This window comes from Patagioenas fasciata, chromosome 2 (genome assembly GCF_037038585.1).
Source record: "Patagioenas fasciata isolate bPatFas1 chromosome 2, bPatFas1.hap1, whole genome shotgun sequence".
Lineage (NCBI taxonomy): Eukaryota > Metazoa > Chordata > Aves > Columbiformes > Columbidae > Patagioenas > Patagioenas fasciata.
Genome location: NC_092521.1, coordinates 58497746 through 58513786, shown reverse-complemented (window position 1 = coordinate 58513786; position 16041 = coordinate 58497746).

Here is a 16041-nt window from a genome sequence, read left to right as displayed (position 1 = left end):
AATATTGCAAGTGGACATGAAATATATGACATAAAATGATTTGTTTGTGTGCTTATATGAACAGAACCTGACCAAACTCATGTTGAGTGAAGGAATTTTTCAATTCTATGTCTGTGACAGTTTGCCTATTTATTGGAAACTATTCCCAAATATCTTATTTTGGGACAAATCTGAATATCATTTGTTCTGCATCTAAGTTTTAAGCACACATATACTTTTAGAGGAAGGTAAATTACTTTCTGCATAATGCCTAATAAGTTCACTATACATTAAGGGGTTGCTTCATTATGAAGCATTCAAATCCAAACCAAATTTTCTTCCTGCAGGATGAGGCTACATTAAGAGTGCTGCAGACTAATTGAGATGGCAACATGGCAACAAAGCTGGAAATCTGTTTGGAAATGTGGTAACTGGTGAAACCTGCTGCCTTGATTAGCAGATTAATTACAAAGCAGGTGTTAGCAGACTGTGTTAATGGGCTGCATAAAAGGTCAAGAGGGCTTAGCTATCATTTCTTCCTCATCAAATTATTGAATATTTATTTTACGGCTCTTCTCATTTGAGTAAGTCTGAGGAGGACTGGTTATCTCTGTAAAGTAAAGCCACTTTTTCATTTTTTTTCCCTCCTCACTTTCTTACTCCTTTCACTTGTGTCAGACAAAAGGTAGTTTTGAATGAAAGTATATAGTAACTTGTCAAAATGAAACCATTTAACTAAAAACAGGGACTTACACCCAAGAGTGCTAGTCTAACTGTGAAACAACTCACATTCAATCTATCACAAACAGCCAAATAAGTGAGACTTCCATAACCAATTCCAGACCAAGACTGAGGACTTCTTAAGCTACATAAGCACTCTATGTCTTCCTCATTAGAAAAACATAATTTAAAATTATTTCAAACTTCTCAGTTAAAAATCATGGCCATAACCGTTGGGGCCTGATGTGTTTCATTGTCAAGTTTTGAATTATTTAAAATTAAATCCAAGCTACAGTGCCATTGAATCATACCCTTGTAGATCTTGGTACTATCAGGTTTGTCAAATGTGTCATTCTGAGTTTTCCAAATAAATCTGTATTTTGAATTTATTCCAAAATCAGCTAGCATTCTTACAGTTAAGCTACAGGCATGAATGTTTGATATACACAGCATATATGCACAGACATTATCCTATTCTTATATCTGTGTTTGTTTCTTTCTGCACAGACTTGTAAAGAAAATCACTTTCAAAGTACCTGTTGCCCCCAGTGCATTCTCTCTTGCTTTGTCTTACCTGACTTACAAACGCTGCCTGGTGAGTCTATCAAGGTCTCTTCGGTACCCATCAGTTCCAGTTTGATTGCACAGAAGCACTTGTGCCTTTTCAGTGCCAAATCAGGTCAACTGCAGAACAGTAGCAGAGTGATTGTGTGATAGGCGAGCCTGCATTTGGGACACCAGCAGACATGAAAGTACATTGGAAGAGGATGCTTCAATTAATTTGATAGAGAAGCAGCACAAGCTTTGTCATCAAAAAGAACTGAGTTATGCAATTTTATGATGTGAATCTTAAGAAATAACCAGATAAATATGTGCAAGCTCAGAACCAATCTTTGGAAATCAATCTGACATAAATTATCTGCGAGAAATGCTCATTGGGAAAGGATTTTGTTTCAAGCTCCCTCCTATTCAGCTTCATGTGCCAAACAGCTGACTGTTTTAAGCACAGAACTACAGTCTCTGGGAAAGTACATTTTATTTTACAATCTGAAATTAGCAACTAAGATCACTGTCACCAACAAAAATGCTTGACAAAGCCTCCCTTCCTCTCCTCTTTCAAAAAAGTATTTAAAGTTGAACAGACCTTTTCTTGAATTTCACATTAAGATTAGCACTGGAAAATCTGGAAAAGTCAGAATGTAGGTAGAAGGAAACTCTATGAACTCAGCCAAAACATCTTTTCTGAGGCTTATCAGAGCTCTTGCACACCATTACTATTCCTAGTCCCATGCATCAGGCATAATACCTTGTGGAAGATCAACTGTGCACATTAAGTCAAACATTAGCCAAAGACTTTGTCTTTGATGTGAAATTCTGTGACCATTATTATGAATTTTGAACACTGCCCTGCAGCCACCTGCCTGCTTTGCAGTAAACTTGGTATGTCAATGCCTTGGTCATTGTCGCATTTAAGAACCATCCAAAGTCCACTGAAATCTTTATTTTGAGTTGAAGTCAGAACTTAAATTCTTTAACTATTCATAAGAACAAGCACAAAGTCAATGTTGAAAAAGTGACAATGTGTAGACTAGTGACATCTGATCTGATTAAGCTCTGAGCTTGAACCCTAGTTACTGCGGAACTGTGCTTCTGAGGTGGTTGCACAGGATCTGTCAAAAGGAGTAAAACTGTGAATCTATAATAGAAAACAAATATGCCTTCTGTAAACCAGGTAGGAAGATCAAACAGTTTAAGGCATAAATACCAGATACCTTTAATAAACAAATACAAATCTCAGCTGAAGATTAATTCATATTTATGTATGATTTATAAATGTGTGAAACCCAAAAAGTATCATAAAATATGTGGACATAAAAATGCTGGAGAAACGAAAATCTGAGTACATGTATCTGTGTATACTTGATAAGATGTCCTTTGGGTCCTCAAATTCTTTGTCAAATTTCTGTTAGTATAAGATATAGTACAGTAAACTACCTTGCATGTTCATGAAGTTAGAATAAGATTTCAGAAGTGCTCAAAACTGGTCCAATGTTCTTCAAACTCAAGTCACATACTGAGTTCAGTGGGACAAACATGAGTCTAATATTGACAACACTGGAAATTCCCACAGTAAATAGTTCAGACCAAGTCTTGTCAGGAAGCATATACTTCTTTGTTTTATTATTTCATACCCTTAAAATTAAAATGAGTAAGTTATGCATGCAGTCAGGATTTTATTTCTTTACTGTCACAAAAACTTGGGAAACCACAGCAACCATTCATTTCAATGTGGAGCCTAGTGCATAAGTCCTAAGGACAGCTTTACTAGGTTTTACTTGCAATAAGTCAGATACATTCAATACAGCTACTTTTACTCCTCTGTAAATCAAATGACTTTATATTCTTCTCAGGAATGTCCTGTACTTCAACTTTTGACAATTTAATTGCATGTACACATTTAGAGGGTTTCCTAAAATACTTTTTCTAATATAGTTTGACTTTCATTAAATAGTTGGGGTTTATGTATGGTAAATGACTTTCTCCTGTACCAAAATATTTCAGAAATTAATATGAATTAAACCAGTGGTGTTTTTTATCATTAAAAGATCCTGTAAGAACTCTCTGAATCCCTTTAAACTTCAAGATATTCTAATGCATAGGAAAGAGAATTAAAAGTCTGGTACAAATTCTACTGAAGTTACTTTTTTTTTTTCCCCACAGACATATGTACAGATTTTATATGACATAGATATACGAAATACATATTTTAATAAAAAAAAAAAGTATTGCTGCACATGATAAGAAATGTTCTCTAACTTTCAGGTTTCATCCTTTCCAAGCTTGTATGTGTATGTTTAAAAGAGACATTTTTATTTGACATTTTTATGAATTTATATGGATTAAATACAACACTGTTAGATCTATCCAATGTACCAGAAAATTTGTTATTTTTGGAAAAAAAAAATAATTCCTCAAATAAATTTTCTGTTCTATCTCATAATGGTAGAATTTAGGATATGAATGTTGCACTGTGATAAACTACATGGTCTCATCCCATTTAAAAGCTAATATAGAGTTTTTATGCAAAGACTTTGCTAGATCCGCATAGGATGGAGGTGGTTTACTTGCTGTCAAAACCAGTAACTCTCATATAGGTAAACATGCTTATAATCAAATACATGAAACATGAAGAATAAATCATAGAATCAGAAACATGGAATGTTTTGGGTTGGAAGAGACATTTGAAGATCATTCATTTCAAGCCACCTGCCATATGCAGGGACATTTTCACCAATGTGGCCATTCTGAGAAACAAGTAAAAATGCCATTTTGACTGAGTAGCTGTAGGTCAAAAAAACTCCCAAATTTTGATAAATTTTGAAAAATGAAAATTTTTAGATGATCCAGAAATGTTACTTTGTGGCTACCTCTTTTTAATCACTTTTAAATCAAGCCTCCTGCTATGTTGGACACCTGATCCAAGCACTCAGAAAATCTCCCCAGAATATTGTCCTGGTTTTGTTAAAAACAAGACAAGTTTATCTTTTAGTGAATTTTCCTTTCAACTAAAGTCTTCTTAGTAACTGCATTTTTCTAAAGTAGGATGCATGTTTTGGTAGACATAGCAATGGAATGCACATCCCATAAGTGAGGGGGGCAAGGAGAAGCAAACTGAACAGGTGACTAAAACTGACCAACTAAGAATTCTATCCCATTCATGTGATACTTCATATAGAAATGGGAGATCACGAGGGCCTCATCACTTTTTCCCTCTTCGACTATGGCCGACATCTGGGGAGAACCTTGCAAGTAATCCCTGCAAACTGAGGCCCAGTGACAGACTGAATCCAGTTCCAGTTTGCTGCAGAGTCCAACCCAGGACTTCCGGGTGCCAGCCCTACAACCAGGCCGATTTGCCAGAACTTTCAATATTGGTTTTGTGTATTTTGTATTATTTTCTCTATTTTATTTGTAGCATTAGTAAAACATTTTACACTTTTTCCAACTCTCTCTCTCTTTGGTTTTGATTTGTCCTTGTATCGCCTTGCCTTAGTGGGAAGTGGGGGTGGGGGGCGAGGGGGCTGCGGGAGAGAGGGGGTTAGCAAAGCATCTGCCACAGTTTATTGTCGCCCTGCAATCAAACCTTGACAAATATGTAAGACATACTCATATGTATATGTCTCCAGTGGTGAAGGTCAATATTCTTCTGAATTCAACATGCAATTCTACTTTTATTGTTTACCTGAATTCCAGTTCAAGATCTGGTTGGAGTTGTTTCTGTTTGTGCCTTTTGCCTCCAGCCATGTTTCAAAGTGGTCTGAGAATAATTTTTAGCCTATGATGCATTTGTTAATACATAAAAGTGTCTTTTTTAAGTGAAGTTCATGCCTAATTCCTTTCAGTTTATTAACTGTAAAATAATAAACTTAACTTCTTCAACAACTTTGTACATTTGTGGTAGTTCTTTACAGTGTAGATTTTTTGTCCTTTACCATTGGGACTGAATTCTACTGAAGGTAGACTGAATGAAAACTATTTTGACACCTTTGTTGACAGAATTTTAAGATGCATTTTGTCAGCTGCAATTACACTGTCTGGTAAGGAATCCAAAACCAATGGTCTCATTAGTGTTTCAGCAAACTCTGCCATCCATTGTGACAAGATATATTAGACATTATGAATTATTGTGTAGTCAATTATAGCTTTTGTATATGTAAAACATACTTCCCGTGTGCATGCCAAAAATCCCTCATATTTTAGTTTAGATCATCACAAGTTATATTAGCAGTTAATATCTCAGAGATAATTTTTTTTCATATGATCATATGATCACACCAACAATGGGATTTCTGTAGGATGAAATAAACTTATGACATGAATACCAAATACAACTGTTTACATACTTCATATCTATGTAGAAAAAGTATACCAAGTGCAAAACAATTTCTATTCATTATCTTACTCCAGCTACTTTTATAGACCCATGCTTGGCAGTATGAGTTAAGCTTGTGCTGATATTCCACATTTCTGTTATCTTATCCACCTAGCCTGTTAAAAGTGCAGATGTACCCTCCTGATGTCCCAAGATGTGCCTGTGTGAAAGAATTTGATCTTATGAGGATGATATATCTTTGATGTAAATTAATTGCAAGAGACAAGAAGGAGTTTGTTGGACTATATTATGGAAGACAAGTAGAGAGATTTTTACCTTTCTTAAAACCTACTTTGAGGAACAATGAATCTGTGCCAGTGAAGCAGTGCAGGGCCCAGTTTTTTTAGGTCCCCACCATAGAAAGCATGGGAAGTGCTGAACATAGTCAGTGAAAAAGGAAGAGCACTTTGAGGTTCTTTTTAAGCTATGAGTATTCAGCACGCTATAGAAATCACACCACCTGGTGAAGCTGACTCTTATGAGTTATTAAATGAATAGCATCTCCAAACTTCCTCATCTTAAATCTGTTACATTACTGTACTTAGTCCCATTAAAGTGTGATTATTTGGAAATCTGCATTTAGAAACATTTACCAATAGCACACACAAGAATGCAAATAGCATGATACTAATTCGCCTTAAATATACTGCAAACATTTTCACATAAATTGCACTAAATGCAGCAATCAGTGACAACCCGCATGTTGTTGAGTATGGTATCATACATCTTATCCCTCAGATTGCACATTTCCTCGACTGGATGAAGGTACCTTCCATGGAGAAGCTGTGTGGCCCATGACTGTTCCAATGTGAATGCACAGCAAAAATTATTAAAGGAGTATCTTGTTTCCTGTAGAGTCCTAATCATGCCTCATGTGCTCCAATAGCCACAGATAAAAATATTTTCTCATCTTGTCCCCTTCAAGATGAATCTCTAAAGGCTTTAACACGTTACATGTGACTGGCTAATAATTTAATCTATTGCTGATCCTTGGTACTGCTTTGGGGGCAAATGAATGCCAGCAATTGCAGGTGACGCACCCATAAATGCCTCATCTTACCTGGCCTTGCCTGCTACCCTCTGCCAGTTGGTCAGCCTATGTTGGGCAGAAGCTTCCATGACCTCAGATAGGTCATCTCAGTAAATCATCCATAGACAACCTGGATAATGAGTGCATGAACAACTGATGCAGTCATTCCCAAAGGGTCATGCCAGTCCTGAACTGGCTCTCAGAAGCTGAGGGCAGCATGACTAGTTATTGTTGTCTGAACTGATAAGAAAAGTTGGCAAGGGATATGCTGTTTCTTGACAGCAGCTTCCCAAAGAAAACTGCAAAGGTAACCACTCCATACTTTTCTCATTAGCACTGAGTTTAATCCTAACTTCTTAGAAGTACAGTCCTACCCATCCAGTTTGGCGTTTCTAATCAGTGGCAGCTGAGTGACATCATGACAGAGACGGATGAAAATCTACAAACAGTCCAAGATACCAAAGACTATCAGCCAAAAGCATAGCCAGAGTATACAGTTTCAGTTACAGACATCAGGAGCAGTGGCAGTGAGCAGAATGCTATTGCGACATGTAACAGATGTTCCCTCGTCAATTTTTTTTTGTTTTGTTTTAGTGAAAGACACTAGTGCAGTTTAACATGGTCTTTTTGGTCTTGAAGGGTCTGGATGAAGTTGTATGGAGGCATATGAGGTATATATCTAACCACAGATTACTCAAAGAGTTATGAGTTGTAAATGTAACCACTGTTCCATGATGGAAGAATGAGCTACATCAATGCATATTTGAAATGCCCAATATAATTCGGCTTAAGAAGCGGGGAGCAGTCTGTGGGGCTGGATGTTTAAAGCAGTACATAGTTCTTGTGCCAGACTAAGCCTCCAGTCTGTTTGGAATCCACATAAAATTTGACATTGCCTGTTGAAAACTTTACAAGGTGTGCTTTGGTGAAGAATCTTTCTGCTGCTTATGACAGTATCTGAGTTCAGTATGTTCTCCATTGCATTTTGTTGCTTATATAATTTGAAAAGCTTTTGTGCTCAAAATGGCTTAGATAAGTTGCTTTGCTTTCAATTTTCTCTTCAGCTCTAGAAAATACATGACAAGCTTACATGTCAGTACATGGTCTGGACACATAGTGTTTCCCTTTGCAACTTGAAATACAAGTATTTTTCTACTACAAGTCATCCTACAAATGATGTCCCTTTTGGTAAAGTCTTTCAACCTTTGAATTCCATTTACCTTCTCATTCTCATTCACAGTTTGTTGATCATAAGTGCCATAAGAATATGTCCGCTGAATGTGAATAAGTCTATTATTCTGATTCTGGACCAGAAGTCTCATAGTCTTCCAGTACATGTTTTACACTTCACTTGTGATGTGTAAAAAATGACTACTTTCGGCAATTTTGTCAACCACCATCTCTCTGCTGACAATCCTGAGGACTCCATATTCACTGTAGTGTTTTAAATGGTATATCTACACCTCGTTTATTCTACCTACGCATATATCATTATTTCTTTGTTTCCTCATGAACTTGCTTTTCAATTTGGCCCTGCCTTGAAGACTTAGAATATTGCACTGAGTCAATGCAGATATTTTCTTTTTTTTTTTTTTTAATAGAGTACACAGTAATGTTAGTGAATCTTCAATATTTCACACTTGTTCTGATTTTATACAATATGTAGAACTGGAATATGGCTAAACCAGGACAGTCCCAGAAGAACATTACAGAAAACCCACATCCCTTGAAAATCCTCTTCTCGGAAAAGGAGTACTCTCCAGAGGAAAGAACTCCTCTTTTCACCAGGAAATGAGAGAGTTTTTTTCAGTGCCAGGAGAATGAGCTGTCCTTGATAAATCTCCTCTCATATTACCTACAGATAAACAATAACCTGCTTTGATTTTGAATTTCTTTTGACGGACAACCTGTGGGAATTGTGAGTGAAAATTTTGTAATAATTAATATCTTCAGTAGTGATGTGTCATTTTTTATTGATTTCCTTCCTTCTGTACTCAAGAGTTAAATTCATGCTTTTGCTATAGAGAATGTCTTTTCCTTCCCACACCGTCCTCGTGTAGCTTGCAGGAGCTGGATGTCTTTAAAGTTATTACATCATGTTTGCTATTTCCAGAGTCAAAGTGTGGTTTCATTTCCTGGCAGACCATTTTATGGGAATTATCATAATTTAAAATGCAATAGATGTTTTCCTTCCTCTTTCTCTACTAACACACACCAAAACAAAGTGTTCTGCTTCTTAGTGAGTCTATTTCCCCATCTCCTTATGAAATTCTAGAATGATCATGAGTTTACTTCTTGTGATATTTAAATTTATTTTTTTCTTAACTAAATCGCAATAGCATTTTATAAGTTCATAGCTCTGAAATTCATCCTTTTAATTCAGCTTAGAACTGTTGTAAGCCTTAGATCCATTTTACCTGCCTTGTCTGTTCAAACAATTAAAAATAACTGTGGTTCTTATTTAATTTACAGCATTTCATGAGAAGAAGATCCATCTCAGCAGTTTTGAGAGTAGGCACTGAGAAATTAATAATGTTAGGTAAATACCTCAAATGCATTTCCACTATCTGAATATAAATATTTTACTTACAATGTGGATGAAACACTGAAATGTAATTTTCACACAGTAGAAAAGACTGCACAGTTTGTCTATATATTACAGCTCACATTCCTCTGTAAGGTCACAGACTAACATTGTGAAATTTCTTTTTTGTACTGTTACACAATATGAATTAGATCTTACATTAACTAGGATGGTAAATAAATAAATTTTTCCAGTTTAGAGAAATGGTTATTAAATATAAGGCTATGAGATTCTACTGCCACTAGGCTATCTGTGTCCTTAATGGATTTGTTAAGAAATTTTAATTTCATCCTCTTTCATAAGGCAGAACAACTTGGGCTGTTGGAAATAAAGCATGAGCTTAGCTTTATGTAAATACTGGTTTGATTAAGGTATCTTTCCTGAAACAGCACATTCTGGCAATAAGGATTGCCCCCACTTTCCTCTTTCGGTCATTACCATGGGGTAAGAGTCAGCTCTTACTACTCATGTATGCCTAATTGTTATTTGGTTTATAGTTGATTAAGAGAAAGACTAAGTCATACATAAATACCAGATCAAGCAGCTCTTTTTACCCTTTCTCATCTGCTTTCTGTATTTTATCCTAAAACAAAAGGAAAAAACAAACAAAAAAAGAAGTAAAATGTCACAAAGTATATGTTTTCTTCCTTTCACATGAATGCTGTAGTTGTTAGGGGAAAATGTGTTTAAGCTGAAAACTAATAACAGACTTATAATGAAATCTTATCAAGTGTTTAACAGTGATACTAAGCAATTATTATAATGATACTGCACAAATGCAATCAAAGCAAATCACAGCTACTTTTCCTAGGTCGTATACCTCCGAACTACTAAATTGTTAAACTGCTAGCCATGGAGTTTAATCTCATTCCTATTTCTTTGTGCAGAGCTAAAAATGAAGCATTTTGATGAACAACTCAATGCCAGAAACACCTTTAAATTTCATCTGCACCAGCAGTTCTGCAATTCCAGGAGCATCTTTTGGTTTTGAATAGTAGTTACAATGACAATAATGATTCCAGTGCATCTCTGAATCACAGATTACAAAAAGACTGGTGTTACATATAACAAACTTGTACTTAGTATTTGCTACACACTTTCTATTAGATATTATGAGTACACATATTCAGAGTCAGAAGCACAGCATGAGAAAAATAGGCTATGTCAGTCCTTGCAGAGGACCAGGCTAGGATAAGTATGCATAATCAATTCTGGATAATGTTTTTTCTGTGCAGCTAGATCCTTGGGAACTACTGAAGTCAGAAAGAGGCCAGGAAGAATTGGGGGAAGAAAAGGAAAACTCTTGCACTTGAAGTCACTATATCTGTGGCTGGAATGAATGTATAAAGGGGAATGGGTGGCGTCTGGCATGCAGTTGAATTGCTGAAGATCTCACTACAGCTTTGTCTGAGGTTAAAACTTATTATTTACAAAGGGGAAAATGTGATTTTTGGAAGCAATTGTGAGAGGTCTGGTGTAGTGTAACACCTGCTCTGAAAGAAGTAGATTTTTTAGCCAGAGTAATCACAGAAACAGATACTTAAAAATCTACCTGAGTTTGCAGATCAGTTTGTATCAGTGCAGGAAATGTGGTTAGTACACAAGCATTTGATTGCATTTGGAGAGGCAGCACTTTCTAAACTCCCTCTATAGAAATAAAGACTTTGCTCCATCCATTCCATTGAAAAGTATAAGCTGGAACTATTGCATTTACCTATTCAAATTGCTACCATTGAGTTCCAGCCAACAGAGAATCATTAAAATGTAAAACGAACCCTTGCAGCACTAGAGCTCCAGAACTCCAGAAATCAGTGTCACATCAGAGAATAGATGGCTGAAGTAAATTCCAAATTTGTGCTTCTTGTGAGGTTTTCGGTATTACATAAGTATAACTTGATTACAAGTCCTTATCAAAACAGAGATCTAACACTCCAATATAGAAATGCAGAGCCTTCATGTGAGATTAAAGAGTTTCTAGGACCAGTACATATATAGATAGAGCTACATATCTATATATCATCTATATCATATATCTTTATATATATATGATTTATATATACACATATATACACCTACAACAATATAAACAAACATATGATATAGATATATATAATGTAATTATATGTATATACACATTTTATACTTGGAGTAATGGTTGTGCTGGTTAAAATACCTCATTGGGAGATACGTCTTGTGGAATGCATATGTTTCCACATAAAACTTTGACTAGAATAATTATAATGCATTTCAATATCAAGGCAAGGCATAAATCAACACACTTCACAGTTTTGCTTTTAAAGAATCTTCTGAAAGCTCTCATATGTTCAGCAGTTTTTTAAGCTATACAAATGTGTTTACAAGTTGTGTTTCACTATTGAAAACGTTGTTGGTAATTCATGGTCCTTAGCAGAGCATGCATATTCATGCTGACAAACCCAAGCTGTTGTCATTACTGCTCACCATCTATGGAAGAATATGAACTAAGCAAAATGTACAGGTGAGAAAATGGGAGTATGAAGGACTCTGGAGCTGCTTTTTGTATTTCATGAATGTTTCCATCTTTCTCCAACCTCCCAACAAGTTAAGCATCAAAATTAAATTATGCTACTGAATTATACTGTGAACAAAGTTGAAAAAAAAGGTATGACACCTTTGATCCATTTCAGGGTGAAATCCTCAGAATGCTATAAAATAGAATAGTTTTATTGACCAAAACAGTATCTCTGTAAGATATTTCATTAAGATGAATGTTTCATTAATCATAACCAGCTCCATAATCCTTATTATAGGGAAATTTATAAATTTTTATAGGTTAGCAAGATCTAGCTGTGTCTTACAAGTATTTCTAAAAGTGTTAGATTATTGTTGTGAGTTAAGTTTTTGAAACAAATTCTGGCTGACCCAGTGGACAAAACGTCTCATTTTTCTTTAAAGCTAGTCTTTTATTCTCCCAAATATTTACTAAGAGGATGTTGGCAAAACACCTTTATCCGTCTCTCAAGCATCCTGTCTATTTATCCCAGCAACAGACCGAAAGGACATGTCAGATGTCATGGAATCACAGAAGAGCTGAGTTTGGAAGAGACTTCTGGAGGTCATCTTGTCCAAACCCTCTGTTCAAACAGGGACATCGAGACCAGTTGCCCTAGACCATGTCTAAACAGCTTTTGAATGGAGAGTCCACAACATCTCTGGGCAATTTATGCACAGAGAAAGTATGTTTTTTGATGTTCAGCAGGAATTTCCTGTATTTTGTTTTATGTCCATTGCTTCTGGTCCTGTCACTGGGCACTTCTGAAAAGGCATCCTCCCTTCAGGTATACACATTGGTAAGATATCTCCCTGTGCCTTCTCTCCACGCTGAACAGCACCAGCTCACTCAGTCTCTCCTCATATCACAGATGTTACAGTCCCTTCATCAAATTCCTGGCCCTTTGTCAGACTCTCTCCAGGATGTCCATGTTTCTCTTGTACTGGGGAGCCCAGAACTGGACACAGCACTCCAGATGTTTTCTCTGGAGTGCTGAGCATGGGGTGCGGACCACCTCCCTTTACCTGCTGGTAACATTCCTCCTAATGCAGCCTGGGATACCATGTGCCTTCTTTGAAACAAGGGCACATTTCTTACTCATGTAAAGATGCATTATCTGGAAGCATGCTAAGATATAGACATATAGAGACAAGATAGTCCAACCTGGAATATCACTACAAAATCTACATACCTATGTAGATATTTAACAAATAGTGACTGAGAAGGAGTTTTAGTTTGAAATATCAGTTATTAAATTTCGCATAAAGATTTTGCGATCTACAAATAGGAGCTGTCATGTAATCACGCCCCTATCTTAGCTAGACCATAGAATATTCTCCTAATTTTGTGCTCTTCAAACTGAAATTTGAAATAAGATTTCACTATACAACTTCTCATTTCTTTTGTGTCTGTGGGTACACAAGAAATTTGCAAAAGGCCACAGAATACTTATTATGTGACGATATCAGGAAAATGCATACAGAAAAGACAGCCTGTAGAAATATATTTATCTGAGTAGTTTGTAAAAAATCTGATTTAGTTTTTAGAATTATGTAAAATTTAATATAAACTTAGTAATTTAGTATAACATAAAATTAGCTGGATATGGTGGACTGCTTCTGTCGTACCGTACACTTGTTTTTCCTATTTAACTCAGCTTTTGGTAAAATGGTTGAATCTAATCTAGGAGGCCAGATGTAGGTGAACTGATAACTGCTTCCAGGATCCACATTTAAAGTAGTCAGGAGAAATCGAGAGTGTGATTTGATCCATGTCAGACAAAGATTGGGAAAAAGACTGCCTCAGAGAGCTTGCAATATAAATAAAAATGACAGACAGCAGGTAGTAAGCATGTAATAAACAGCAAAATGCCTTGGTGTCAGGGTTAATATTACAGTTCAAAGTACAATCCAGTTATCTATTATTGTTCATAACCACTTTCCGAGCAGACTGTACACAAAATAATTTCTGCTCTGTTCCTTCCTACTATTTATGGATCTACCAATGATTAAACACAACGTTGGTTTCAGGTTACTTTTTTTTTTTTTTTTTTTTTTTAGTCTTATTGTGAATATCATCATTTGTATGTATGTAACATACAATTAGATATGAGGTGACATTTACAATCAGAGTTAGACTGGATAAGTTGCACTTAGATTTGGATGAAGAGGGTAGCATGACAGAGTACAGTAGGACGGTTATGAACCTGACATTTTCAATTTGAGAGAAATATTGGAATAACAGTGGTTAAAAAGGATTTTATAATGACACAGGAAGATTTAAGTACAGAAAAACATCAAAAAAGGAGATGGAGAAATAAAATACATTGTAAAACATAACATTGTTATAAAGAGGTGTGATGACATTTAAACTAAGAAAAAGCTGAGGAAAGTTATAATGCATAAAGAAATTTGAATTTAGAGATGTAAATAAATATGAATGCATTGTTGTAGATAATCACACACACCTTTTTCAAGTTCTCTCCTTCCCTAACTCATTATTAGATCTTCACATTGTTAAGTCAGATACTGAAATGTGTATGTATTTTTCCAAAACTACCAAATTCTCTAAACATTTAGCTGAAAATCTGTGTGTCCAAATGTGCAACAAGACATTGTGACTGTGACAGAAAAATAATAACGGTTAAAAAAAAATCTCTGCCTGTAAAGACATAAAATTCTTAGTTGCCATACAAAGGGTTGAATGGCTATGTAATAGAAATCATACTGAATTGTATTAAATGTGATTTCAGAAAACTAGAGCAAAATTACACTGAGTTTATAAGAGTTCTTTTCAAGTCAAATGTACATGAAGGTGGCTTAATTTTATCTTTATTGGAGTGAATAGGTATTGTGAAAGTAGGTCTTTTGAAAAGGAACAGAAATCTGAATCAGAGGGCTTCAGTTTCACATAAAGATTTTGAGATCTACAAATACAAGCTGTCATGTAATTACTCCCCTATCTTAGCTAGACCATAGAATATTCTCCTAATTTTGTGCTCTTTGAGATGCAAAAAGTAGTTCTTATCATTATGGTTATGGTAATTCTTCCCTTAAAAAAGAATCTTGATCCCTTTTCATGCCTTTGAGCCAATGAGAGTTGAGTAACTATAAACAATATGCAAAAATATTTGAAACTTTATGTTAGACCTACTCACTGCATTAACCTGCAGAACATCTGAAAGAGAATTATGACAACAGAAATAACCTTGACATGAACTTGAACACTTTTCTTCTATAATCTGTAGGCAGAATCTATTTAAATCTTTTGAGTCTACAGAACTAGGACAGCATCCTCACACAAGGTTATGTAATTGGAGATCCCTGATCATTTTGATGAATGACTTACAGTAATAATTTGCAGAATGTTATAAATAAATAAGGTAAATATAAAAGAACAACTAGTATTAACTGAAATTTTCTTCTCTTCACCTCATTGATTTTTATTTTTTCTTACGAACAGTTTATTCAAAGGGAACTGTGTTAGGACAATGCCAAACATTCTGGAAAATTCCTACAGTTTCAAAAATGTTTGTGATATAAGTATATTTTAATGAAGAAAGCAGTAAAATTTCTACCACTTATTAAAAAAAAAAAAAGTGTTTATCATTATGATAATTTTTGTTCAGTTCCAGAAGTCATGTCCATGTAGTGAAGTTATCCTTCAGTCCATAATAACTGCAAAGAGATGTGTAGAAAATTCATGGCAAGACTGAAACTTTTCTTCCACTAAAACTCATGATAAATGTTTTTAGAGAAGATGATGCTAGTCATTACACTACATAATTTATAAGAATTAAAATAATGAATTTTGAAGGTAATTAACAAAAGTGTTTTGCTTTTCTTCATTAGTAATTTTAATTTTGGGGAATATACAGGTTTTCAGGTCACAGATATCACATGTAATCAATTTGTGATTGACAAAAAGGAAAAATTTAGAGAAGAATACTATTTTACTGTTAAGGGAAGGGTTGAAAAAAATTATGATTCATACAGTGCATAAGCTATCTAGTACTATTCCTATCCAACTAGAGAGTCTGTGAAGGCAGAGCACAGACATAAGCATACATCAGGTCCGTGAGGGGAGCATACAAAATCCTAGTATGACCATTTCTTATTTTACCTCTTGCTGGTCTCTATTTTACCTCTTGCTGGTCTTCTATTTCTCCTACAGACAACTAGTTTGTAAAGCAAGCTTCCTGATACACCTTCTTACAGCATCTAATATCGATGGTCAAAATTTCAGAATGGAATAAATATTTGGTG